Source organism: Camelus dromedarius, chromosome 32 (assembly GCF_036321535.1).
Source record: "Camelus dromedarius isolate mCamDro1 chromosome 32, mCamDro1.pat, whole genome shotgun sequence".
In the NCBI taxonomy this organism is placed as follows: Eukaryota; Metazoa; Chordata; class Mammalia; order Artiodactyla; family Camelidae; genus Camelus; species Camelus dromedarius.
Genome location: NC_087467.1, coordinates 654,966 through 681,070, shown reverse-complemented (window position 1 = coordinate 681,070; position 26,105 = coordinate 654,966). Strand labels below are relative to the sequence as shown.

The 26,105-nt window shown below is 40.2% G+C and overlaps 1 long non-coding RNA gene across 2 annotated transcripts; it reads left to right on the top strand.

Annotated features, from left to right (window-relative positions):
* The first annotated feature begins 2,044 nt into the window (after positions 1 to 2,044).
* Positions 2,045 to 23,782, top strand: LOC135319796 (uncharacterized). 2 transcript variants are annotated; one of them, XR_010378650.1, is made up of 5 exons: positions 2,045 to 3,044; positions 12,605 to 12,812; positions 14,656 to 14,989; positions 20,038 to 20,108; positions 23,533 to 23,782. It is a non-coding gene; the product is annotated as an uncharacterized LOC135319796 (long non-coding RNA). The 2 variants fall into 2 exon arrangements; XR_010378651.1 differs by having other exon boundaries at positions 14,656 to 15,041.
* Positions 23,783 to 26,105: the final 2,323 nt, after the last annotated feature.

The window sequence follows — 26,105 nt, the reverse complement described above, 5'->3', positions numbered from 1 at the left end:
GTCACTGTATTTAGAACCATTCATACAAAAAATGTGCAAAATACATCACTGTTTCATAAATTAATAGAAGTGGAAGAGAAAGGTGTGTCTGGCTGAGAAAACAAGAAGGCAGGGCAGGCTTGTGTGTCGGGGATGCTGAGTCATCACCTGTTTCTGATAACGTGGGGAATGGGGAAGGCTCTGAAGGGAGGTGAGACAGGACTGTCAGGCAGGTTCAGTCCGGACTCCGGAGCACCTTGGATGGCCTTGCCGGGTCGCTGTGTGTTGCTTCCCGTCCCATAGAACTCCTCAGTATCACTGAGGAATAAGCGGAAAAAGAAATGGCTTCTTTGACAGCTTAGAAGCAGCCTTCTGCACAGGAAGAATCTGAAAGGGTAAAAGAGACAAAACCCTCACCTGTTAATATGTGTGACTCTTCGTCTCCTTTATCTTAATCTTCCCTTCTTGTGTCCCCCTGCCTTTACTTTCTTTCCTTTCACTGTCTTTCTTACCAAGTGAATAAACAATAAAAATGACTTGTATTTGTACCCTTTGGAATGCCTGATCCAGTGAGTCAAGTATTTGTATTAAACTGTGTCTAAAGAAAAACTGAAAGATGAGAGAGAAAGAGAGAAAGAGGGAGCGTTCTGATCAAAATCGTCATTTCTGGACCACTTTTCTTAAATTTTCTCTCTCCCCCGAGTCTCTCACTCTCTCCCCTCCATCAGCCCCATTTGCTGTTCCCCTCATTCTCCCCACATGGCTCCCTGAAACCTTAGCTGGAAAACTTGCTATGTTCTCTCCCCTCTCCCTTCACCTCTATCTTGCGAAGCCCTTCAGCTTCCCCTCTAGCTCTGCCCCTCCACCTGCCCACTCCCCATTTCTCCATCATAAAAATCCAGAAACCTGTCCGATTATCCTTAGAGGTCTGGGGAATTGAGGAGACAGAGAATTCTCCAGCCCTGAGCTTTGGGAGGAGGAGAGCTGAGAACATGCGATCACAAATTAGGTTTGTTATTTTGGTGGTTTTGTTAAAAATATGTATTTTGTTTCCCCCCCCACCAAGACTTATTTCTGCCTTCTTGAACCTTCTTTTTTCTGTTTGAAATAGCATGACTCTGGCAAAGGACTGATATTTGCCTTTGACCAAGACACTGAAGGACTAGGATAGGATTAAGTGAAAAAAGAAAGAAAAGAAAAAAAACTTTCACTGAATTACAAAACTGTACCATTGCCGTGTTTGTTACACTGAATGTGTGGAGAGATGCTTGGTGGCTGTTTCTGAAAACCGAATCACTCGAACTGGTGTTAGTATGAGCATCTCGATCTGTGACATTGATATCCCTCGGAAGCTGAGAAAAGTCGGGCCTTATGAGTAATTGAATGACTGTCCAGACATGTGATGGCGGCTTCATAAAGCGGTTTGGATGATGACTCAGGTGGAACGCTGCCTCCAATTTGGGGCCCGTTATGGCTCAGGGGCAGTGATAATGTGCCCATAAAAGCTACAGATTGGTCCAGAACGGGTGCTCTAAAGTGAGCCTTTTCCTAATCATGTCACCATTTTATGTCTGGGGGTTTGGCTTAGAGCCTGGATGCTCAGAGGCAAGACTGTAAATGGAAATATTGAAAAGCGTGTCATCATAAGCCGGGGCGATCATTAAAACACGGCAATCAGATCATCCCAAGTCCCCAGGGTAAAAACTTCAAAGGCTTCCTAGGTGTTTAAGAAAATAGCTTTCAACCTGTACTAAAAGGCCCTGATGACTTTGCACCTGTCTTTCTCCTCAGCACCGCCTCCCCCAGGCCTCGCTCCTTACCTACCAGATCCTCACAGCCTCCTCTCAGGTTTTAATAACTGTCAGCTCATTTCTACTTTAGGGCCCTGTACTGCATTCCATCTGCCTGGGAGACTCTCTCAAATGATCCTCCCGTGAGAGGCTGGTTTTGTCATTAGGGTCGCAGACATTTTTATCATCTGCTTAGCAATGAACACCGTCAAGCAGCTTCTGTTTGTCAGTCTCCCTGTCTCTCTCCCATCCGTGAATCTGCCTCTCCCCCCATCTCTGAGTCTACCTCACTCATGATCGAAAATAGGAGTCTTCCAGGAATACATGACCCTCCCTTCATTTTTGAATGAGTCTGGGCCTGTAAAAGCCGATCAAACACGATGCTTTAATTTTGGGTAAATGTGCTTCGAATTCTAAGTAGAACTTCTGAGTAAGAGTTTATCTCGTCTCCCTGGAACACTGCGACATAGCCTGCCAACAAATGAACTCCCTGGAACGACGCTGACATTTCCTTCTAGGCCTGTTTTCTCAGGGTGTCAAGTGCAGTCTGCACAGGCGCGCCGGCCTGAGAGAGCCCGGCCGAGGCGCGCCGGCCTGAGAGAGCCCGGCCGAGGCGCGCCGGCCTGAGAGAGCCCCGGAGAGGCGCGCCGGCCTGAGGGAGCCCGGCCGAGGTGCGCCGGCCTGAGAGAGCCCCGGAGAGGAGCGCCGGCCTGAGAGAGCCCGGCCGAGGAGCGCCGGCCTGAGAGAGCCCCGGAGAGGAGCGCCGGCCTGAGAGAGCCCGGCCGAGGAGCGCCGTTCTGAGGGAGCCCGGCCGAGGCGCGCCGGCCTGAGAGAGCCCCGGAGAGGAGCGCCGGCCTGAGAGAGCCCGGCCGAGGAGCGCCGGCCTGAGGGAGCCCGGCCGAGGCGCGCCGGCCTGAGAGAGCCCCGGAGAGGAGCGCCGGCCTGAGGGAGCCCGGCTGAGGCGCGCCGGCCTGAGAGAGCCCCGGAGAGGAGCGCCGGCCTGAGAGAGCCCGGCCGAGGAGCGCCGTTCTGAGGGAGCCCGGCCGAGGCGCGCCGGCCTGAGAGAGCCCCGGAGAGGCGCGCCGGCCTGAGGGAGCCCGGCTGAGGCGCGCCGGCCTGAGAGAGCCCCGGAGAGGAGCGCCGGCCTGAGAGAGCCCGGCTGAGGCGCGCCGGCCTGAGGGAGCCCGGCCGAGGCGCGCCGGCCTGAGGGAGCCCGGCCGAGGCGCGCCGGCCTGAGAGAGCCCCGGAGAGGCGCGCCCGCCTGAGAGAGCCCAGGTGAGATGTGCTGACCTGCGAGAGCCCAGGTGAGGGCTCGAGCCCGCCCCGGGGCTTCCCCCAGAGATGGTTTCAGCCTTAACCTGTTCCTGCAGGTGCTTCGTTAGGCGTTTTCTTCTAACCCCTGTGACAACCACTGCAGCTCATCTTCCCCCACCGAGGGAGCATCTGGCAATTTGTCTAAGAGAAGATGCTGAGGAAATTAGCGTCTGGTCTCATTTTAAATCTTCCTTCATCTGAATTTGCAAGAAAGTCATGTGCATACGGGCAGAGCAAAGCAGAGTTGAGATAAAAAACTTATCAAACTCAAGATAAAAAACGTGAACAGAGCAGGGTAAGACCCTGCTTGATGTTATGGCTGGTTTTCATTTTGTTCCAATATAGATAACTGTTCTACATTATGCAATAAATTTGGCAGAAGATGCAATATACATACACTCATAAACACTCAAATATGGGAAAACATTTTCATTGATAGTCATTATCCAGAAAATGGAGATCAAAATAAAAAGATTTCATTTATAATTTATAATTTTATAATTGTAATTACTTATAATTTCCCTCCCTAACCCATCCATTCTTCATATTTTTCTACCAGCATTTTTAATTCAGCAACTTTTTAAAAAACTTTAGCTTCATATTCCAAATATCTTATAGAATTTTGCTGTTTTTATTTGACATTAGATGTGATTTATCTTCTCATTCTTCCAAAAGAGATTTCCTGTCATTTTTGAACATGTTAATATTTTGTCAAGTAAGTGAGTTAGCTCAATCACTCCCCTATTGGCATAATTGCTTTATGTCTAAGTTGGTTTCAATATTTCATTAGTTGGCTTCTTTACTAAACATCATGATTATTAATAAAATTTAAATGTGTAGGAAATTTTAACTCTGTGAGTATATATTCATATCTAGACATTGACTTATTTTGTATGAAATTCTGGGAAAGGCAGCGGTCCCTGAAATTTGAGTTATGGCCACTTTGCTACCAGAACATATATCAAATGGTCTGATATCAAAATGTCACTTTACAAAAGTATGTACACAGGGAGGAAAGACAGTTTTGAGAAAAAGATCACGACTCCCACTCTTTCAGAAATATAAAAAGATGTCCTTTACAAGTCTCTCTTTATGTTTAAGAAATCTTGAGAAATCTGATGAATTGTACCCTGAGATATATTTTTGTTTAAGGATGATGAAATGGTCAATGGTTCAAAGTATGGCTGGTGCTTCTCTGGCCCCCAAAACAAAGAGTTAATTATGCTGTGGATGCTTTTCAGCTAAGGGTGTTTTCAGTTTCTTAATAGAATTCATTGTGCACATTTCATGAGAGTTTCACTGAGGAAACATCTGGAGCTTCAGCATCTCTAGAAATACTAGCATCTGAAGCAATATTAGATGCACATTCTCCCTTCATAATAATCTCCTGGAGTTTAGCAGAGGCAGCTCCTCAGAAGGCCTGTTTGCCATCATCCCCATCTTCACATATTTCCTTTATGCTCGCTGTGGAGTTCAAGACCTGGGATATCTTCACAGTCTTCAGTTTTACGAAAGGGGAATCTGAGGCACAGGGAAGTTCATGACTCAGTGGGTCAAGTGATTCATCACTGGCAGAGCCAAGATGTTTCAAATTCAAAAATCTCTCACTTGAAATATTTATTGATTTAAAACTTTGTTACTCATGCATATAATTCATTACTTCAAATGAGCTTTTGGGGGCACCTACTAGGTGTCAGGTCATTTTGAATGTTATAAGGACAACGATAAATGAGACAGGAACCCTGTTCTCTTGGAGCTTTCATTTGAGGGTCTAAATGGATGAACACCAGAGAAGAAGTACTGGTACAAGTGATCATTTCTGAAGAGGGTAAGCCAGTGCTGCAGAGAACTGAAAAAGTAATGTTATCAAGTCCAAACTCATTCTGCTCTCCACGTGGCAGGCCAGGGAATCGGGAGACGAGGTGTTGGGGCAAGAAATAATGACTGTACTTGGAAAGCCAGCAGATGGAGAAGATGGGGGACTAATGTCCTAGAGAACCATCTTACCCACGTCAGGATTCAGGCTCCTTTTATACTAAAAGGGGGAGGGAATGTGGTTGGTTGTTGCAAACTTCTTGGTGTCAGAATCCTTTGCTCTGGCAGCTGTCCATGTGAGTCAGGTCACAATGTTCCTATAAACCTCCAACAAGACAAATGTTATCCTCTGTTCTGCAACTTTTTATCTCTGTATGAATGAAAAAGTGTTATATCCTTAAAGGTCAGAGCCTTGAGAATGGCTATCCTGTATATTTCAGGCACTAGGTAACATTATTTTACCAAAGGTGTGCAACCGGCAGGACTAAGCACAGGAAACGGAGCATGGGGGGAAATTTAAAGGAATAGATCTAGTATGGAGTCAGATTCATTCTTCCCTATTACATTAACACCTCTCTCATTCCAGCAAGGTTACCAGGTGGAGTGGAAAGGAGGGCAGGACACGTCAAAGAGGGTCTGCAAAGAGGAAGGGAGGGTGATGGTAGAGGAGCATGTGTTTTGAGATGAAGGATTGATTTCAGGCCATTTGATTGAAAGAAAAGAGGTAGTCAGGTGTCAGAGAACAAGGAAGTTTGGAGAGAGATTTTTAAAGGCCTGTATAGTTCCTTTGTTGCTTTTTGCTGCCCTGATTATAGCAGATAATATGCTGGATGATTTCTTTCCCAATTTGCAAAAATCTCAAAGAACATGGATTCTGCCAGAGGTTCGGAGACACAACAGGTTATTAGAAATGATATTTCAAAAATTCCATGTTGCTATTAGAAGTGCTACTTCAGCAACCTAATGAAATATCCAATAAAAAGGGATCTACACGCAAACAACTCATTTGGTTAAAATAAAAACAAATGGAACAATTATAGGTAAGAGTTTCCCAAACTGATATAAGCTGTCAGAGGTAATCAGTGTTTTCATCCTGGAGGTAGGTAGTGACTGGAACAGAGCATAAGCAGGGCTTCTGGGTGCTGGCAATGTTTTGTTCTTTGAGTGTTACTTCCATAGGTGTATTTTTTTAATCCCCTCAATCTATACACAAGAGATATTGGCACATTTTTGTATATACACTGTTCAATAAAAAGTTTAAACAATAAATGAAATTTCAAAAAACTGACAAGTAACATAGACATCACTGGTATAAAAAAGTTTTCAGAAAAAGGAATCTTTTGATACTTTATGAAAGACTTAACAAAAATGGGTAGACTTCATAAATGGAGACAGAAAGAAAGGGTATTTAGAGGGAGGGAACAGCATGACACAGGAAACGTACAGACTAAATATATGGGTCAAGAAGAAGTCAGATAAGCTGCTCAGGGAACCTGGTCACCTCGGGCTCTCCTCGCCAAGAGACTGAAAAAATACTTCTTCTGGGATTCACTTGTCAGGCGACTTGATAGCAAACCCACATCTCAGTCATAGTTGACCTTTAATTTTGCTTCTTACTTTTTTCAATAATTTTTTTATATACCCATGCCCTTGAACAGTGGTTCTCAAGCTTGTGTATAACTCAGAATCACCAGGAAGCCTTGTTAGAAAGTAGACTATTGTCCCTACAGAGTTAAGGAGTGGGGTCAGAGAATTTGCATTTCTCATAAATTCTGGGTGGTGTTGATGCTGCAAGTTTAGGGACTACATTTTGAGAACCACTGCCTAGAAAAATATTCTTGGCCTTTCCTAATTTATCTAGCTATAACTTATCTTTGTAATCCAAAAGAGAATGGATAAATTGCTAGATAGCAAGATGTCTTAAAGATTAGTTAATCGAATCTCCATCAAGTCTTGCTCATCTGGTCTACAATGACCAGCTCCCTTCTATTTTTTTACTAAATTAACTCATTAATCCCTCAAAGCTTATTATTTTAAATTGACTAAGACTATGCAATTGGAGCAGCTTTAGTGATCTTCCTCTGAATGTCTGGATCCATTATCAAAGATTCATAGATAACATTGGTTGCCTGGCTTTCGTATTATTTGTATTTTGTTTCTTTCTCCAACCATATTGTGATTGAATCCACACACCCACCTCAGACACAACCCAGTACTCCCACACACACACATGTAGGTTTGGATGATCTTTGTGCTTTCACTGGATGCCAGTCACATGGTTAGTCCCACAGTTTACGATACTTTAATTTTTCACAATAGCCCTTGATAATGCTATAATTTCACATTGCCTCCACTGCAGGGCAGATTGGCTTTTATGTAGTAGGTGTTGACAACCAGAGGACAGAGAATGCTTTCTGTTTATCTGCAGAGCCTAGCACATTGCCTGGCATTTATTTATTTTTTTTTTGCTTGAAAATATTTATTGAATGAATGAATGACCCAGCATATATTTTTTTTGCCATAGAAATACTCAGTAAATATGATACACCTCTAAACATAACATTTGTAGGTGATATTGGAGACTAGAGCTAATGTAAATAAGAATTTAGTTAAATGCCTTTTTTTCTATTCAAATAAAAATCATATAATATCACTGAAGTGCACCTACAGCTCAGCCAAATAACATCGTTTCAGTTTTCCAAAATTCAACTACCACTTTATGTTGAGACCAGATTCAACCCTTATGTAAGTTTCTGGTTTGAATCATACAATTCTCACACCTATCCTCCCCCAGACACTTTATCTTTTAGAATTGTATTTTTGAATGTGTTACAAGAAAAAAAAAATCAAAAGTAACTCTCTTGCCTTGGTACATAAATGCATCACTTCCAATGGCTGTGGCAGCAGGTTGTTGACAGAATGAAAACAGGACTGGTATGAGCAGCTCCCAGATGCCACACATGATAAAACAGTTCACAAGGCAACTGGGTGGCCTTTCATTGTATTTCGTGTCCTAAGAGCTATTCTCTTATGTTTTCTGTTTTTATTTTCTATAACCCCTGCCTCATGCCTCAGTAATGACATCAGAGAACCTGTCAAGCTACTTTAGGAGATCAATGTTAATTTGTTTCATTAACAAAATATGTATTGAAAGTCTAATATGTGCCAGGCACTGTTTTATGTGGTGGGGATACAGTACTGACAAAGACAGCAAGGTCTTGCCACCATGGAACTTGTAACCTAGTGAAGGAACAGACAGACAGTTAACTACATATATACATAAAGAAATACATAAGTGAATAACTTCAGGTAATGACAATATGTTGAAAAAAAAAATCAAGTAATGAGACCATTGTGATGAGTTACTTTAGACAATGCAGACAGGGCTTGTCTCTCTGTAAAGGTAACACTGGATCCAAAAGGAAAATATCAAGAAAAATTCCAGTGTACAAGATACAGGGAAGACCATTCTAGAGCAGAGGAAGGGTGCAAAAGGGAAACTGCCAATGGAATCCATGAGAGTTTATGGGGTGTTCTACACTAACGTTATTGTTGACTTTCTTAGAAACTGCTCTACCACAAATCCAGACAGAAAATAATTACTTCAATGGAGAGAAGAAGAAGTGAGACTCTAAAACATTTCAGACCTTCCACAACAATTTATTTTTCTTGAAAGAATTCCAATGATGGTGTTTCTAAATCTCTAAGCAGAGATGGTGTTCAAAATACTTTCACAGTCAATCAGACTGGACATTAACAAGGATGCTGCTTGGAAGTGAACTCTAGGAGTATTGCTATAAAATGTAAATATCAGTGAGTAAATACAACCCTGGCTGGGATGAACTCTGCAAAAGAATATTAGCTTTTCTTACATTGCAACATTAGAGCTACTACAGCCAGCATCGTGGCTTTCATAATACTGTGTTGGTTGTAGCACCCACTGCTATAAAGCACAAAACCATCCAAGAGAAAGCTTTGGTCCAAGGGATGCCCATGTCCCTTTCCACAGTCCTAGGCCTTCATCTCAGTGGTAATTCCAGGTGGAAATTCCAATAGTAGTCTGGATATTGCAAATCATACTCCCAAAGTAATCAATCACATTATTGCCATTTTTTAAATCAAATCTCATTATGTATTCATTCTAAGGAGATTTATTGAGTCTCATTGCCAACTAAAATTTGTCACTCACCATCTGGCACTACAAGAATGAAGTCACTGGCCACCGCAGATGCTAATCTTCCACACTCTGTGAAGGGAGTTCAGGGTAGAGATCAGGAATGGGACACTCTGTGCTCTGGGAAAAACTAGCAGAAGAAGCCTTCAGATAGCTGGATATTTTTCAGATTTTATGAACCCATCTTCTTGCATCTCCTCATGTCTAGAAAAGCACTAAAATCATTAATGGAGATGTCGGCTCCTCATGACTAGCAGCAACCTGCTTGTGACTAGCAGCGACCTTCTGCCAAAATGTGTGCGTGAATGCATGTATCCCCCTTCACCAAAATCACCTATATATACTGAGCTCTCCCCTTACTTCTTCGGAGTAGCTCCTCAAAGTTATCAGAGAGGCTATCTCCAGGGCTATAGTCCTCATTTTGACCTAAATAAAACTTAACTCACAACTCTCCCATTGTGCATTTTTTCCTCAATCAACAGCTATTAAGTGCCATGCCTCACTCTGGGAACAGGGGTTGCGGGAGTAAACAAAACAACAGAAGCCCTGCCCTTGTAAAGCTTATATTTCCATGAAATAGACCAACAGTAAAAATGATGTGTAAGTAAAATGCAAAGCATTTCATGTAATGATAAGAAAACTAAGTAAATCAGGCAATGGGAACACAAAATGTTAATGGGAGATTAAAATTGGAGGAAGCTTTATAGGAGGGTGAGTTTGGAATCAAGACCCTTGAGGAGGTGAAGGATCTAGTTGTGCATTTGTTTATGGGGAGAACATTCCACGAAGAGGGAAGGACAAGTGTCATAGCCAACAGTGAGACAAGTGAGAGTTAAGTAGGGGACAGCTCAAAGAAGCAAGGGAGAAGCACCATCCATACCTTGGAGGGCAAAACTAAGCCCTCGCTTTGGCTCTGAGTAAAACAGGAAGCCAATGGAAGTTCTGAGTAGAGGATGACACAGCCAAGAAACACTCCCATAAAAATATAATAAAACTCACAGAACAGAAAGAGTACAAAAATGGAAGAAAACTTAGCTAAAATATATTAGCAATTCAGCAATCACAATCCTACGGGGTAAAACAGGTGATGTGATTTACAAGGAAAATTGAAATTTCAAAAGATAAATTTCAAAGATTTGAAAACACTTCAGAAGACATTTAGGTGGAAAGAGCTGCTTCTGTGTAGGTAAAATCACAGACTGGCTTCAAAAGGTTTTTTTCATCCTAAAGGATGGAAGATACTGACATAGGTTTTGTGAAAAACAAAAGTAACCAGTGAAGTCCTTCTTAGATGAGAGTGAGTGAATGACAAGGAATTCAGAGTAGACCTTATGCATAGCATCTGGCAAGAGGGACAGAGCAAGCTGTGCGTTATAGTAATTTCCTCTTAATAAGAGATGAGCAGAACAGCCACTATGCAAGTGTTGGTATAAAATAACCAGTGGTAAGTAATAAAACTGGTTAAACATAGAATTTAGACAAAGTATGGTTATAAAACTCAATACAACATTAAGAACACATAATTGTGGAAAATCTCCCAATTTCTACTTTCAAATAATAAATAGGTCATAAAAGTAAAACTACAGAAAACTCACTTTTGAGTTTAAATGTGAAATCTAAAGTACTAGCCAATCAAATTCAGCATGATATTAAAAATAATACACTGTAAACATGCAGTGTTTATGACAAGAATCCAAGAGTTGTTCAATACTACACCAGCCATTAACAATAGAGTCAGAGGCAAGGCTCCTACTACCACCATCACTTTCTATCACAACTGTCAATCCTTTGGAAGGTCTAGTAACCATCATGGAAGAAGGAAGAGGAGAAGAAAGAGGAGGATGGTGACAGTGGAGGGAAGAGGTGGGGGAGGAGGAAGAAAAAAAAAAGAGGAATGAGGAGGAGAAGAAAGATGAGATAAAGGAAGAAAAGGAAGAGGAAGGGGAAAATAAGAAATATAGCAATAAAATTCCAAAGCAGGACAATTAGAACTACTTGTAGATTATATCATTGTATAATTAGACAAAAAAACAAACTATTAAAATGTGTTGGAGTATATGGGTAGATTGTGATAAACTTTTTTTTTTAATTAATATATTCTTTATACCAGCAAAAAAAAAAAAAAACACAAAAAACAAAAACATAAAGCTTAATGGAAAATAAATGACATTGTCAATACTAACCATATGACAAAATACTTAGGAATAAACTTAAAAAGAAAGTTTCAGGAACTATTATGAGAAAATCTACAAAGCATTACTGAGGGCTACAGCAAAAATCTTAAGAAACACAGAAAATATGAAGAACCCCTGAAGGAATGATTCCAGTTGAGGCTTTAATTTGGAAGATGAAGGAATCTGAGCAAAAATTTCCATGGTGTTTTTTAGAAGTGTGATATGACAATTTTCTAAACAAAAATGATAAAATAAGTGAATATATATCAGACAAGCTGGAAAACAAGATGAATGAGAGGGATTTAGAATGCTAGCTTTTATACCAATATGCAATAATCAAAACAGGAGAGCACTGGCAATATGACAGAAAAACATATGTACTATGATAAAAACAAAAACCTACCTTGATTTAAGAATATATAAGATTTAGAATATTAAAATATTTTAAACTGAGGATTTAGATGTTACCAAAAAAGTGGTGAAGGAAAAGAAATCCACACATTGTTTACAAAATTTTTATCAAAAGTAAAAATGATTTATTTTTGCAACATCCACCAGACCTCAAGAGGCATGTAGGGACAATTTGTGATCTCTGAAATCTTCCCTATTCTAAAGCAATAAGAGAAAATAATTCTGTAAGTTTCCCTTTTCATCACTCCTGTAATGATAGGCTTCATTCTGTGTATTGAACATGTATTTTCAATGTGGCAGCATTATTTCCTCAGCTTTCTAGTGGGAAGTAACCTGGTGCAGGGGAAAAATCATGGGTTTTGATCTTTCAAAAACCTGGATTCAAATCTTGACCATAACACTTGGTACATGCATAACCTTGGAAAAATCAACCTTTTATAACTTCAACTTCCTCATTAATATAATTTGCTAATTATACCTACTTTACAGTCTATAAAATATGAAATTCATTTAAAAAACTAGCAAATTTGCAAATTTCAATTTACCTTTAGTACCTTGCAATTTCAAATATCCAAATGTTACACCTCAACGTTGCTTAAGTGCTTTGCTCATTATTTGATGTGTCTGTACAGAGATTGTCAGCATTATCTCTGTCCTTTCAGTTATTCCCTGTGGTATAGGAGCTGAAAGCCTTTAGACTATATAGCAGAGTCTCTTGCCAACAGTGTTCTATTTAAACTCTACCAGCAAGAGGCACCCCATGAAATGTTAAAAATGGAAAAGAAGAAACTGTTTCCCCCTGTGGCGACAGGCAGACATGTGGGCAATGACAAGCATGAGGTTTATATTTACCTCCTAGTTCCCACACCTTCAGTGTTACAAGCAGCTGAGAATCCACAGATGTAGCTTCCTGGGGTTCCAATAACTTTTTTTTTTTTTTTTTTTAGAATTAGAAGTTCTCCATGACCTCCACCTCCATGGATTTAGAAAGCATCTAATTAAATGATAACATACCACTACTTTTAAGATGTTTCAAGATTTCAGAGATGACGAAAGTGGAAACACGTGCATTCTAGAAACAATGAAATACGATGCTGAGAAAAATTTCTGTCTCTGGACGGAACCCTGACTGATACTGTATCCTAACATTATTAGGTAAATCTCTGAGTTACAAGCTGAATCTTTTTCTTCTGAGTCTGGTTCAGAGTTGTTGTTTACACAATGTTTATTGAGTGAATAGGTAATGAAATCTCTCCCTCACACCAGAAAGAAATTGTTATCCCCCACATGCACACACACAAAGAGAATCATAGAAATCTCAAAACTGATCACATAATTATATTATCTACTATATTCTGTTGTTAGGTTTTTTTTTTTCTGGAATATTTTTTAAGAAAAGTAAAGTTAGTAACTAGACCCCTCAGAAGGAAAAGAAAATGGAAAATGGCTCATAATATTTAACTATCCCATCATAGCCTACTTTGTTGATAAATTAACAGCCGAGTTAATGTATAAAATGTATATTGTTTGGGTAAGTTTCCAGCAGTATAACTTCCTCTTATTAAAACTCTATTCTCAGTTATATAATGCTGAGGGTTTTTTAACTGCTATTTTTAAAATATATTTGTTTGTATCAGTCTAGGATAGTTAACATCTCTGCCGTTGATGATAAAAATTCTAGACTTCCTTGAACTTCCTCCCCCCTTACCTTCCCTAAGGTTATGACACTGAACTTCCTCCATCTTCTCTGGTTGTAACTTGTCCATTATCTTCCCTTGTTCCTTTCTCTTCCCTTTTTCTTTTTAAAGGTATCATTTACATTTCAGCCTTCTCAGTCTCCTACGAAAGAGGAACAGTCCTCAACTTGAAATGCTGCCAAGTCTAGTGAAGTCTCCCAACTCACTGATTTTAAGCAATTAAAGAGAGACATAAATCCCCACAGCTGCCAATCAATTGATTTTTCTACGTGCTCACATATTTTGCAGATTTGATGGGTACAGTTTTCCTCTCCCCACAGCCTACAGCTGCAAATTTGCAACTTTTGAATTTCTGTTTTTGCCATTTGAAAATTTTTGTTTGGAAAAATTAAAACTTTTTATGCAGAGGGAAAAGAAAAAAAACATATCAGTCAGCATTCTCCATCAGCACCATATAAGGCGAGGATATGGAAAAAGACCAGTAAGCTAGTCAATAAGAATGAGTTTCACGAAGGACTTTAAACCATAACCCACGCAACAACTTCTTACCTCTGACACCTGCATGAATGGGTCTGGTCATAAATCCTTAAATTCCCCAAAGTGATGAAAATTTAGTGTCACAGAGAAAGCCTTCTTTAGGCATCCATATTTCCTGATATTTAATTTTTTACTGCAACTTTATACCCATGCCTACATGCGAATACTTCTACTTTTTAATATTTTGCAAATCACTGTGTTTTGTTTTTGTGATCTGCAAAATAAACACTTATAGATTTGTGCTTGGATCAAGTCACTTAGATACCTCTTCCCACTGTGAAAGTATTGTTCCATTAACATTTTTTTTTGTTCAGCATATCCGAGGTGCCAGCGTCTAAAGCAAGATCTAGTCCCTGACTCAAATTACTGATATTCCATGCTACGATTGATTTATCTCACAAATACTTTATTCACCTTTCTGTGGTTCTCAGTCACCATTTATACATTCGAAGAACTTGTTTGGGGGTTGCTAGAATATTCTTAAGATGGAGAAGGGAGTTAAAGAACCTTTGCTAGGAGTTCTTAAACCATCTTCAGGCAGAAATGAAGTCTAAAGAGGAGAGGTCCCAAGGAGAAGGGGAAAAAAAGGCAAGGTTATCAGCATAGTTTAGGTTACATTAATATTGTTGAACATCTAAGAAATGCAGCTATAAGAGAGGCCTCAAGCTCTAAAACATTCCACAAATCAATGATTAGATTTAACCCACTAGCAGCAAATTCTGTCTGATTCTAAAAAGCCGCTTCTGTCTTCCCACTGCATTCAGTCATGACGTCCCGTTGCAGAAAATACCGGTTCAACAGAGAAAGATGTAACCACTACAGTATTCTCCTGTTGAAGAAAGTTTGCTGTACACCACTTCACTTTTACAAAAGACCTGCTTTAGTGCCTGTTTTTTGCTAACCAAAAGAAATCTGAAGAGGATTTCATTGTTAAGAAAAAAGATGAGAAGCAAAAACACTGTTCAGTGTTGGTTCTGCAGCGAGCCCTCGGAGAGGCAGCAAGCACTTGGGGCCGTGAGAGTGGCCCCACCAAGCTCTTTCCCTGAGAACTACACTCAGCATCCCAGCATCCAGCCGCCATAGCTTGGAACTGTGTCTGTGAGTCTCTGTGCTGTATCTCCATTTTTTTGTGTGTGCATCCCTTAGCAAGGTGTGTCCTGAGATAATGGCTTCTTTGCTTTATGCCATTTCAGATTATGAATGGTTTTATAGGAATGTTCTAGTTTTGGATAGTGGGGGTAATCTGTATGTGATGTAGCGAGGTAGTTAACACACCTTTCAGCAACTCCTTTGCTGTGTGTGAGCGAGGGGCGACACCTAGGGATCGGCAGTGGGCGCATCCTCTGTCACCTGCTTCCAGGTTCACCAACAAAACCCTGTAGGAATGAGGTGCCTGCGACTAGCGAATACCTTTGGGTAGAGAACCAGGAGACTCAAAGAAAGAGATACGGGGCCTCATCAGAAAAACAAACACACAAGTAGTAATCCTAACAGAGCAACTGGCAGAAATCAGGTAAAACAACCCATTTCCAAGAAGCAAAAGAAGACAACAGAATAATTAGCGTCAGGAGGGTAAATGGGACCAGACCTGATAACGTCACGCAGGGTGGAGGCAGCAACAGAGGGCACAGAATGGCAATTAACCTTGATGACTCTAGAGAGAAAGTGACGGCTTGCAAGTGCAGACACAGAGCTAGACTCCTGAGCCACAGGAAGAATAAATTCTTTCCAAAGCAGGATTGCCTGTTTGATTTGTTTTTTGTAGCCTGCAAATAAAGTATCCCATATGTTTCTGATTGTGAGTGAAATGGAGGGGAAAATAAAACATCCTACTTTCAAAGTGGGATCCAAATGTTCTCAAATGTCTCCTTCCGTGGTTGGGGATTTTATTATGGTCTCCAGAAATATTATGACCGACCAGAAATATTATGAACCATCCAAGCAAGATGGTTCTTTTCTGAAGCCTATTTAAGTTCCTCTGCTTCTTGTATGGGGAAGCATGATTTAAAAATATTATCTGGACATGACTGATGGCAAACAATGCTAAATTTAAAACTTCTGATGAGTACAACTTTTAAATTTGGGGTTAAAAAAACAAATTTCAGATAACACCAACAGGCTTATGGTTAGAACACAGAAGAAACTGAAAAATACAGAAAAACGCTGAGATAGCAGAAAAATGTCCTGTGTAGCCATTTCCCTTCAACTATTTTCTTCTTGTATGATTTGAAAACATTAATCACAAGTAATTTTGGAGAAATATTTACTGTATTTTAATGTATGTATGTTTTTTTTAAATTTATATTTGAACTAAATATGTTGCAAACCATTTTCTAACCTAAGATGGTCCCAATACTAATCCATGATGTCTTCCCATTTTTGTAGATTGCAATGTTTATATTTAAAATTAACTCATCTGAAAAATACTTCTGGTGCCTAGAGTATGGGGAGATCCTAACTTATTAATTTTCCAATTAGCAAAAATTCCCCATATAATTTAATGAATAATCTATCCCTTTACTAATGGTTTCTGATGGTTCTGTAGTGGTTTTAGACGTTAGTTACTAGATCTCAGGGAGCATTTCCAGGCTGCTGCCATTACGCCAACGTGGCTGTTGATTCTTGGATCCTCTCTATATTCTACTCACTGTCACTTTATAATACTTTTTAATAACTTATTGGGGAAGTCCCACTACATAGTTCTTTTAATTTTATTTCTTAGTTACACATTCCTTCAGAGGTCTGTAGAAATATTTGGTCCAATTAAAAAAATTACATTGAAATAGGATTAAATTAAATTAAAATGTATAAATTGACTAGAGAGTTTTAGTAAAATTAAATGTTAAGTCCATGTTGGTCTCCTGCTGCTCTTCCAACATATCCAGGAATGTCTCACTTTAAGATGTCCCTGCCTCGAACATCCTTCCCCAGATACTGACAAAGCTTGTCCACTCCCTGTGCTCAGGTGTCTGATTAAAACGTCATCTTTCCATTGACCCCCTATGATCAAATAACAGTGCCCTCCTCACATTCCATCCACTTCGCCTGCTTCATTTTGCTTCACAGCAATGATTAGTACGTGACATGTACGTTGTATTCTTACTTGTTTATTTCACGAGAAGAGGAATTTTGTCTGTTAACTGATAATTCCTCAGCTTCTACCTGATAATCCTTCAGGCACATCAAAAATTCTAATAAATGCCCTTTGAAGAAATACATGAACTTACATGCTGTCTATACCCCATAGCTTGTGATTCCTCAAAGAAGTCACTCCAATCAGCAGAACTTCGGTCTTCCCCTTTCAAGAGCAGTTCTTCAAAAGCTCTACTGAATTGTTTCTCTGTGGGCATGTAGGAAGGGGCAAGTTGTTTCACCTTTAACTATTTGCTACCTGCGATGCAGCATCCTTCCACCACCCCGAACTCTCTTCTAGTTCTTCAACAATTGTGTCTGAAATGGCTATACTCAGCCCAGGGTAGAAGTTTTCCTCAGATTGCTTCCAAGAGCCTGTCCTGAATTTTGAACAGTAAACTAATGTTTACGAAGCACCTACCAGGTGTCAGGCATCACGCTGGGAACACCCTGCAGCTACGGTCTTTTTTGATCCTCACAGCAATCCTGCTAGGTATGTTGTGTCAACCCCCATATTATCAGGTGGAAAATCACGGAGTTGAAATAAGCTATCCAAAGGGTGGAACAGATCCAAGATTTGGATATAATCACCAGTTTCAAGGCTGGCTATTCTCTCTCCCTCCCCTCTCTCTGTCTCTCTTTTTCTGTGTACCCACCCGTAATTAGCCAAACTGCGAAGCGTGAGGTCACAGTTACCAAGGCTGCTCTCACTTCTGACACCAACTGCAAGTTCTGAGAGTCCCCAAGATGATTTTTGTTTTTGAAAATTCACTACAAGGACTGACAGAACACACTAAAAGCTATTATACTCACACTTATGGTTCATTACAGGGAAAAGATACAGAATAAAACCAGCCAAAGGAAGACACTCATAGGGTAGGGTCTGGGAGGGTTCCAACACAAATGTTCAGGGTGCATTATGCCCCCAGCATTGATATCTGACAAGTCTCTTAGAGTATTTATCACCAGCTGGGGAATTTCACGCAAGCCTTAATGTCCAGAGTTTTCACTAAGGCTCCATTATGTACACATGACTGACCAGTAATCACCTTCATGCTTGGACTCAGTTTCGAGATCAACTGATCCTGTGCGACCTAAATCACAAGATTGCCCTTTTGTCATTTTCAGCCCCCACCCTAAGACTATCAGGTATTGTTGGCTGCACCCTAAGATTTGACATCAGCCTCCACCTTTAACAAATGCACTTCTATTAAGTATGACAAATGTTACCTCCTAGAAGCTGAGGGCAGTAGCCAGATCTCTCCTTGGGCAAAGCCAAATTCTTTACCACCCAGTGCCTGAGTTACCCATGTGGCCTTCAGTCTTCTTGTGAAGACAACATAGCACATTATCACGGCCAGGGTGCTCTGCCAAGTTACATAAACAAACTTAAATTTGTGGACCCAGGGAAGTTACTGCAACAGAATGGAGACAGGCTGACACACACACGCAGACCAGGTCAGATCAGCCTGTCAGCTGTTTCCCCAAGTGCTGGGCCCCATCTCTCAAAGCTTGTTATAGGCTTGGCAGGTTTCTACAGTACTAAGTTGAGAAAAAGCTCAGATGACAGCGAAAGTGAAACATCAGGACTGTAAACTGCTAATTGCCAATTCCATATGTTTGCAAGGCAAACAACAGCGAGGGATATTGGTGGTGAGAGATCGCTGAATTTTGTGCTTGCACAGCTAGTCAAAAAAACGGAATTATGTAAAATCTTATCTCGCACTAATTCTGCCCTCACTCCCAAATCCAGAATTCTTAATGTAAGGAAGAAGAATCTTCACATTTAAATCTCAAGTCTCCCAAGCATTTATTCTAGACTTTGTGTAATCTCCTTAACCTTGTCTCTATGTTTTGAGAATATGAAACTGATGAGCAAGACAATACTATGTGTTATAAAAATGATCAGTTTAGACTGCAAACATAGACTGCCCGAGTTCAAATCCAACTTTTGGTCTTCACCAGCTGAGTAATTCTCAGCAAGTTGCTCAATGTTTCCAAGCCTCTTTTCCTCACCCCTAATGTACCTCATTTATAAGGTCTTTGCCATAGAAGAAATGTCCCAACATTTGTTATCTAATGAGAGCACTAGGGAGGAGTGTAAACCAGTTAGTTAAAATGTTTTTGTTTTTGTTTTTGTTTTGCTGTTAATTATGCCTAATTCAAAATGGTTTCGTATTAGCTGAATTTAAAATCAGCTAGGCTACTTCTATAGATTTGGGAAACAAACATTTTCTGACTAAAGAATCTGAGTGTCTTCATCACCAGTTAGTATAAACCAACAGGATGGAAGGCCCGGCCAAATGGATGAAGTTCTTGCGGGATGAATGAGTATCAATTTTGCAAAGAATAAATCACTATAGAAATGCAAAATGTAATGACTGATAGTGTCATCCTTACTCTAATGCCCCCAGTGATCTCCACGCAGGTGGGTCTCAAATGAGAAGAGAGTGGAGTGTTATGTTCCTGGTCCCTTCTTAATGACTGAATGAGGGACCATTCAGATGTTTTTCAATCCTGAAAAGAGATAAACATGAGAATAGAATGTAGCTAAAGAGGAAAGACCCAGAGGTCATCCTCAGAAAGTCCTTTTTTTCTTTCTTTTTCAGTTAGGGATTGAAGCTCATTAATCATTGGTTTTTAAAATCTCTATTCTTTACTCCTTTTTTGGTAAAGATTTGTAACTATAATCACCTTGCTAATTTCTCTGCATTTAAAAATTAGAGTAGAAATAGTTCACTGGCAAAAATACATGGTTAAATGTGTCCCTTCATAAATGTGAATAATGATGATAATAATAAATAATATAATATTTCAATATATGTCTCATTCATATATTATAGCACATATATATTGCATAGGTTATATTACATCTATTTAAAATTATATATTTATAAGTATACATTGTTATTTAATAAATATTATAACTTTCATTTTTAGTGATTTGTAATGTGATCTGTACTGTACTACTTACAATATTGCACCTAGATAATTCTGTTATCCTCAATTTTTAGATGGAGTTACAGAGATTCTGGGAGGACAAGAGATGTTTCTAGAGACACACAGAGTAATTGTAGAATGACAGGTATGTGAATCCTGATCTATGACAAAATGGTCTAAGACCTTGCCAATATTCCATGGTGATGGTGGTGAAGAAAAGCAAATTAAGAATAATTGCTATTGTATCTTGAATGCTTCATATATACCAGAAATCCCAATATGTGTCAAACACTGTGATACATATTTTGCTTCTGTTACCTGAGAAATAAAAACAGTCTCAGAGAAATCAAATTATTTGATCAAGTCTGTATTCCCAGAATATGGCATGCCCGAAGACTCCTCTTCAGTTCAAATGGTCCTTCTGCTGTTTGGAAGATGTTTTGAGCATTCCTGGCACACTCGCTCAGGTGAGAGGTGTCAAAACTCCAGCCACCATGAAAGATCAGGGGCCAAAAATTGAAAATTTCTAAATTCTATAATTAATGAGCCTAGATTTTTATTGCTGATCTCACACACTTTGTCACTCTCTTTGAAGTCCAAGTCATTTCACTCCTCTGTACTTGGAATCCATCGTCAATGAAGAAGTAAACCAAATGTGCATGACAGTACCTCTGTACGTGGTGTTAGGTATATTGCAGCATCGAGAAGCTTAGGAACAGTGAACGGGGATGCGACTGTGGCTCAGCTGACTTACGTTCTAAAGGGTATTATCACAGAGGAGAATGAAAACAGCATATCTGCTAAGAAGAACCAGAGGAGCCTGAACCTAAAATCTGCCCTGACCTCGTTTCTTACAGTTTCATTTATCCTCACCTAAGTGTGTAACCTGGACTTCCATAAAGCCCTCATTACCACTGATTTTGTATCGATTTGTCATATGCCAATGCTCGCTTGCAACGTACTTGACATTTGACTATCATAAAGAATGGGGATTGGCAGGCTTGTGTCAACTCAACTCTTAACCAAACCGCTGTGTAATTGAACAGGAAAGCAGTGCTAACAGTATGCATTTGATTCTAGTTCATTTGCCCAGTGGGCTAACATTTTAGAGTGCCCATCCTTTACATCCTAATGCATGTCAAACAGTATGTAAATACCAGCAAATCCGAGGAGATCTGCAATGTCTATATGTGCCCTATGCTAATGAGCACTATCCCAGGGAACTGGAGGATTTCCTTTCCCTCTTAACTGTGAATCAGAGGATACTTTTGGCAAGCAGATTAATTTAGGAAGCTGCTTGGAGACTGAGCTGTTAATAGATGTGAAGTGGTTAGCCCTGGGCCTTGAATTGTGTAACAGGCATGATGAATAGTCCTAAATAAACACTAATTCCTCTCACAGCCACTTAGCTATCTCCAATGACAACAAAACAAAATTAAACAAAATCAAATCCCTAACAACAACGGTACCCAGGTACAGAGAGTTGACTCGGGGAAATGTGAAACATGTGTCTTTTGTAATCAATGCAGAGAAAGTATTCTTATTCAGCCTGTTTTGGAAGCTTGCAAGTTGAGAAATAACAATGTCTTCCTCATCAGGTATTGCAAAAATATAGCGATGTTTGCTGTTGACCTTTATATGTAAAGACGGAAGGGTGTGGTTGTATCAGCAACTAGCGTACCATTTAAAGTTTACTTTCTTATTCATTGTCCTACATGCAAAATACTTTCATTATAGAATGGCTCATTGCTACTCCTACTAAAATATTGGGGAGACAATGGCGGGTAACAGAAAGAACAATTTTGGTCTAACCCATCCTGGCACGCTCTGTTGTTGACTGTGGAGTTTCTTAAGCTCACTGTCTGTACAATGGAATAAGACACAACTCTTTCTTCTGGATATTATTGCAAGAACTAAACATAACATGCTTTAGCAAATACAAAGCCCTGTATAGACAAAAGCAATACTATTGACAGCATCTTTTATTTGCTGTTTGCTACAGAATAAATAATGCCGTGCCTCCAAAGTCTGAAAGACATCTTGTCTTTAGTCAATATAAGTATTCCGTACTGGGGTTCCTCCACATTTAAATTATATTTTAAAAGCAGCCTATTAAAGTGCCTTTGAAAAGTTTACATTGCACTTCCTCTTGCATATATGGATCTTTTCCTCTTGTAAAATCCCAGGGCATTTCAAATAAGGAAAGGTCATTTAGCTCATCTGGTCGATTGTGGCTGCGATCCATTTCCCCAACGAGAAGCAAGGGAAGCGTTTCTCAATGCATATCAGGGAAAAAACTCTCAGACCATTAGGACTAAAACATTGTATATGCCACAAGCTCTAGGCACCTAATTTCATCACAGACGATTGATGATTCTGCCATTCGGGCTGAATCAGACCCGGGACACTGGGACTCAGTGCTTCAGCAGGGAGGCAGGTTCACTGCAGCCTTCATCCAGTTTAAAAAATATTTTATTGACACATAGAGCATTCAGAGTTATAAAAATATATCATGTTTATCACTGCTTTTATGGCATGCATAGTTATGACACAGGGGCACTGAGCCATACAGTATTAGGCAAGCGTTTATTTCACCCTAAGCTGCTATGAATAATGCAGAGCTCAGCTTTCATCCTCTGAGCAGGCTGGACAGATTTCATCAGAAATAAGCATTTAAGAAAAACAGAAAAATCAATGCTGATGCATCTATTAGTGAAAAGTCCTGATTGGGTATGTATGTGCTCAACAAGCCTGTTAGTAATCCACCAGTGCACATTTCTGCCAAAGGCATGAGATTGCTAAACTGGAGATTTTGAAAAATGATCATCTTTCATGGATGCGGAAATCCAGCCAGGAAATTTACCTTTAAGCACTTTGACTAACACCCATAGTTTATGATTCCATTATCACCCGGACTCCGATGTACATCTTTAAGGAGAGCTATTTCCTGAAGAATAATGACCCAAGACTTTTGGTTTTTTGAGTTACTGAGTGGACAAACAGTTAAATCTGGATCCAGAGTTAACACAGCTCTCCATTATCTAAGGCTGGGTTAGGGCAAAGTTGGTGGGACCAAGCATTGCAGAAAGATCAGAGAAAAGACTGACATTTGCATATAAATGGCAAGTGTCAGTAAGTGGAAAGGAAGCATTAAGAAATTTGCATCTGATTTAAGCTTTGTCCTTATTCAGCAGAATGCACTCGTCACAACTTGTTGGGCTGTGTTAGAATGGGAGCCAGGGACAAAGACAACACTGAGAGAGATGGTGGCAAGCGAAGTCTTTATAAACATGGATTGCACATCTCTCACGTGCTCAGAGAAAGTTCTCGAGACCTTCCCATAGGGTGAGCTACCTTGACCTGGCTAAATGGCTAGCTTATCTGGAGACTTAGACAATCTCTCCTTATCAATCCCCAACTCCTACAGCCTCCGAAAAGGTTGTTACTTTTCTTCTGAGATGCTACCAGAGTTTCCTCTGTGTTAAAGCATGTGTATAGACTTTTTCATGTAGGTTAAATGAATTCTGTCAAGGCAGAAACCATCTCACTAATGTGTCTCTATCCCACAGTGCCCAGTATCTCATGATGGACATGATGGAACAGCAAATGGCATATACCAAGCCCTAAAGGAACAAACGGTGAATGAGTGAATAAATTAAGAAAAGCTGCAGTGCAGAATAGCACCGTTAGAATGCTCTGCTTCTACTGTGTTTCATTCATTGAACTAAGATGCACCACCACCTATGAGAGCTGCTGAACACAGAAAATTTAGAAGAGACATAGTTTCCTTAAGAGCATAAAAATAAAAAGTAAATACTGCCTTTGTTTTGAAACTTCCTGTTCTTTGTTCCAAGTGCTAAATTTAGCACTTGGCATTCTTTGGGTCCCAAACAGGCATGCATGAGCAGGTACAGTCTTAGAATCAGACAGTGAGCAGCGGTGGACGAACCCGCAGCCTAATAGCAAAGAATAAAGCAAGAAAAGGTTTCTGTGATATTGAAAATAAAGGTATACATGGTTTTGTTTTATTGTGTTTAAAATCTGTTGTCAGCTGCCGTATAACAAACTAAGCAACAGCTGGTTTCTTTTGTAATAACCTGGTAGGACGTATTGAAGTCTCTTCTGTATTCTGGAAAGAGAGTGGCAGGGAAGGAGTAGTTTGGCTCTTTGGTGCAATGGAGTCATTTACCTGCTCAGAAAGGCTTGCCAGAGGATTGTGAAGAATTGCAAGCAGGCATTTTTCCGTTGGTGGAACAATTGCTCATACAGAGCTTAACTTGTCTCCGTGGCTTCCTAGATACTTCTGAAGTGTGCTATTTAGAGAGGAGGAAAAAAAAAAGAAGTTGTTTTCAACCAAGAGGAATAAAAAAGGAAAGGGAAAACGGTGCATGTTTTATGCCACCTAATCTTTCTTATTTTAAAGCTGCAGCGTTCAAAGAGCTGCGCCCTCGCTGCACGTGACATCGTGTCGGGGGCCAAGTCCAGACCTGTGTCGTTTAGCAGCTCCACCGCCCGCCTGCTGTCGAAGTCTGGGCAAGACACTTCACTCTGTTGTCTTAGCATCTTCATCTGTAAAACAGGGAACAATAAAACACTTATTTCTGAGGAATATACAAGTTGATGCACATGAAAGACTTAGAACAGCGCCTGACATGTAGTCCTTTTATGTGTTAAATATTATTTGTGAGGTCAGAGAGGTTATTTTGGGGACGTTGGACAAAATTTGGACAAAATTTGCTTTCCCTGCTCCTTTTGCCTCCTGGGTCAGAGTGTGACAAAAGTTCCTGTTAAAAATGTGAGCATTCAGCTTCTACTGGAACGTCATACGCTGAAAATCAAAGGAACCGCCTTCCCCAAGTTTTCATCACCCCCCGAATGAGGCTAGGGTTCTAGCGTTCACACCTCTTAATAATATGATCCTTATGTTTCCCATCCATTATCTCCCCACTGCCCCCAAGCCTCCCCTAAGTTATACACAATACGGACCACTTATCATTCTTCAAACATACCTGAGCATTGACTTCTGTTCCTTCTATGTGGAATGACTTTCCCCTCCAAACCTTGCCTTTTCTTCAAGGCCAAATTTATATATTACCTCCTATAAAAGATTGTCCTCGATTCATCCAGGCAGAAAAAAATAACTTTCCCCTCTATATTTTGACATCATTTTCTCATGCCTTCCACTCGGAAGTTTTACTCTAAGCCTCACTTATTTGAGTATCTGCCCCACTTCTCCTAATAAACCATCTGCCTCTGAAAACTGAAACTGAAGCAACTGACACCATCCTTGCCCACAAGAGACACTTGATAAATGTTTCACAAATCAGAGAATCTGCCCACTTCACACGCAGACACGTAGATTTGACGAAAATCCTCCATCCCTAATACAAGAAGTAAAGACATCTCCCAGTATTCATTCGGGGAATATTTATTGAGAATTGGTGCTATTCGGGTTGGTGCTAGAAATAGAAAGATTAAAGTATGACCTGGAGGACTTTTTGGGTCATTTGCCTCCTCTTCTTGAAGACTATATTTAAATAGACAAGTGATGGTTTGGCAAGCGACAGTGTGGGCTGTAGGTATAAATAACCATGCCTGAGGGGCATCTGGGCAGGCTTCACAGGAAAGGTGGCATTTCGAGTGAATCCTGGAGGAGTTCTCCAGATGAAGTGACATAGGGTGGCAAGCAGGTGGAGGGAACAGTACAGACAAAGCCTCTAAGTTATGATAAATAATAATTAGAAGAATAACTGGCATTTACTGGGCACTTATTAGATGTCAAGTGTTATGCTAAGCTCCTTAATCATCACCATAAATCTAGGAGTTAGGTATAGTTACTATTTTCATTTTACCAAAGCAGAGACCGTGGCATGTTAGTAAGGGTTCACTAGAAAAACAGAACTGATAGGAAATTAGGTATATATATATTATATATATATAATATGTATATAAAGAGACAGACAGACAGACAGAGATAGAGGTCGAGAGAGACAGAGAGATTTGTTTTAAGAAATAAACTCATGTGATTGTGGAGCTGGCAAGACTGAAATCTGCAGGGTAGACTGGCAGACTGGAAACCAAGGGAAGAGTTAGAGTTTGAAGACCTTCTGCTGGCAGAATCCCCCTTTCTTTGGGGAAGGAC